Genomic DNA, 3662 nt, shown 5'->3' with positions numbered 1-3662 from the left:
TCAAAAGGTCGGAGGGTCGGTGCTACGTGGTAAAGATGCAGATAATTGTATTAATCCATTGCGTGTATGTATGTATGTATGTATGTATGTATGTATGTATGTATGTATGTGTATATATACATATGTGTGTGTTAACATGTGTATGTGTTTAGAAAAAGAGAGAGTAAGAGAGAGAGAGAGAGAGAGAGAGAGAAATGGAAGGAACAAATGTGATATTTAACTATGACCTTAAAAATTATATTTTCTATATTTTGTTATAAATCTGCAATAATGACTTAAAAACCCTCAAAAAGTGTAGTTCAAATGTCATATTGATTAAAATTTTGTAGTTGTGTTTATATTGAATAACATCTTAAAATGGAATAACTGATATGTGACAACCCGATATTTCAACTCTTTGTAACGACCAAAATGGGTCAAGTATTGTAACCACTTCTGAATAATAAAAATTTACTTTCATAATAAAATGTACAAATAAGTTCTATTTAATTTCCTTCTATGATTAAATGTCTTTGAACCATGATCGTACGTAAAAAGAACGCCCAAATCCGACTTCATATAGCGAAGTTATGATTTTTCCAAGTTCGGCTTAGCAACAGACAGCTAAAAACTCGAATCGGAGATCGAACGACTTTTGGCCGGAATGACCTAAACGAGAATCGAAGGTCTCGACAATGGTATTCCAGCGGTAAAAAGTCTGGCAAAAACCGACATCAGATAAAGAAGTTATGAATTTTCTAAGAAATTCCTTAAACACGATGGATTTTTAATAAATAATAAAAAAAATAATTTTGGAATTTGCCGACGGAGTCTAAACGAAAGTTGTAGAGCGTAGTCTCACCTACGCGAGGATATAAAGACCATCGACAACGGAGTTCGTATGAAGAAGATATGAATTTTTGAAGTTTATTAAATAAATTAATTATTTATTTAATTCAAAATTCGGATATTATCCGAAGGGGAGTCAGCGTCCTCCTCCGAGGTACGCGCTGCGTACCCCTGTACGCCACGCGTAACCGAGAGGATTGGCCTCTGATCGTCCACGTCGCGCTATCCGAAGAAACCGACCCATCCGACCCGTCCGACCCGACGTCCCATCCGACCCGCGTACCCAGCAACCCGTCCCATCCGAACCGAGGCAGTCGAGGCTTCGGTCATGCATGACGTACGCGTACGCGCTGCGTACGAGCGTACGCCCCGCGTACCGAGGCAGACCAGCCTTACTATAAATAGGATGCGAGGGTTTCCAAAGAAAGGGTTCATTTCTCTTCTCTCTCTCTCAACTTTGCCTCGTTTTCCGTGTCCGTTCAAACCCGAAGCTCTGGTCTTTTTGGCTCAAGTCCCGAAGGTCGATTTTACTCCCAAGATTCCCAAGAATCCCGAGGAAATTCCGTTTCCCGAGACGAAACTCTGCCCGGTTTTCCATCTCGCTATCTCCAAAACTTTCAAGTGAGTTTCATACCCCTTAATCAACCTTTTTAATTATTCTAAATACTTTTATATGCTTTCAAGAGGGGGGGATTACAAGTAAAACACACGAGTATTATCGTGTGTTACATAAAGAAACTCTTTTATATACTGTTATATATTCAAATCACATGCGATTTATAAACATTTAAAGGAACTTATATATATATATATATATATATATATATATATATATATATATATATATATATATATATATATATATATATATATATATATATATATAAAACATATGTTACAATAGCATTTTATCTTTTAAAATATAAAGTTGTTGTAATGCATGTATAAACTAAACTGTTCTTAGAATTTTCTTATCTATCCTAGACTCTACACCAAAAATCTATACTTTCATAAACAAGTGATTCCTTTTCTCACTATTTCTAAACAAACAAGACACACTTTTTGAAAACTATAATAGGTATAGTTTTACGAACAGATTTCTAACTCTTATGTACTAGAAACATATATTTCAAGAAGTTTACTTTCGTATACAAGAACATACGTAACATTTTAACAAGTAGATCTGTTTTTATACCACGGTTTTGTGAGACACTAACTTCATGTACGTTCGAGTACACATTTCAAGTCCTGTATTATATACCAGAATCCCTTGGAGGGGGAGCATGGTGTTTGTGTATAGATCTATACGGGCTTGACAACCCGCGCCCTGACTGTTAGCTGCAGTCCACCGTTTGGGGTGACAAACGTCATAACATTCCAACGCCTGAAGAACGTTGTGTATAGGCATTCCGAGTCAATAGTATGGTTATAAAACTCACAAGGGGTATTAAAAATACATTGATTTACAAGGTTTTCAAACTCATTGGTTATTTTACATTTACATACATTTTGGAAACAAACATTGGTCTTGAGTGAAGGCTACTTTTATACTAGTAGAAAATATAGGATTTTCTAAACACAAACAAACAAAGATAAAACATTTCATTTCATTCAAACATTGTCACTTAAATACTTATGAAATTCACCAGCTTAAATGCTGATCTACTCTTTCAAAATTACTTGTATGTCCCAGGGATTCAGTAATTTCAGGTACTAATATGCTTTTGAAGAAGAGATGCTGCGGCGCCAGTTTAATCTCGTATTTTTGACATCATATTGTAATTGAGTTTTGAACATGTAACTTTTGACAAATGTAAACTTTCAATTATATATATGATGGTTGTATTGCTTTCTTTACTATGTATTCAATTGTTACGTTACCACATGAAGTCATCCGCCCCCGAACGTTTCCGCCGTTCAGGTTTGGGGGTGTGACAGATTGGTATCAGAGCAATGTTTATAGTGAACTAAGCATATCGAACCACATAAGATATACAAACTATAAATGCTTAAGGGACTAATACTCTCTGACAAAACAAATTTTCTTTTACACTTAAGCAGCATTTCGTTCAACTCAAATTGATAGTTCATTTAAGTACAATTACATGCATACCACAAACTATTTTCATGTTATACAACTATACAAGTATTTAGGCAAGTTGACACTACGATTGAGACTCGATATATGTAATCAGATTTTGGACAAATATAGCGTGATCAACTATATTTGCCCAAGATTGGACCAACGTATATCGAGGAATGATCGTAGTAAGCAACAAGTCAAACCTTACCCAACCATTACAAGAATCAAACACAAGAACTTAAATACTATAGGAGTATTTGCTATCTAAACTAGTTTAACTTACATGTTTTACATGTTCCGACTTTACTCAATTCTTATAACCCTATTTCTCGTACAGTTAAATGGCTGGATTTCACCACCCTAGCGACCCCTACTTTCCCAACCAAGGCAACGGAGGATGGATCGAAGATGATCCCGAAGAGGACGAGGAACCCATAGAAGTGGGTGATGACTCCGGTACCGACTCAGAGCCGGAAGTTATTGATCCACCACCCATTCAACCTCCCGTCTTCGTAAGGAACTTTCAAGGACCAACTCCCGTCTGGGGAAGTCACCTCCACCATTGGAGCCAACAGCAAAACCTACGCCCTCCCTACGGCATGTGCCGGGACTTCTATGATGTCCGCGGCGGAGGTTCGGCTGATCGAGCACTCCCGGTAATGGTGGGTAAGTTAGCCAATCAGTCCTATCAGTCTGGAGTACAAGCTAGTCGACTCCGGGATATCAACGTGGAAGTGCAGGTTCACACTTC

This window comes from Lactuca sativa, chromosome 3 (genome assembly GCF_002870075.4).
Source record: "Lactuca sativa cultivar Salinas chromosome 3, Lsat_Salinas_v11, whole genome shotgun sequence".
NCBI classification, from domain to species: domain Eukaryota; kingdom Viridiplantae; phylum Streptophyta; class Magnoliopsida; order Asterales; family Asteraceae; genus Lactuca; species Lactuca sativa.
This window is presented reverse-complemented; position numbering follows the sequence as displayed.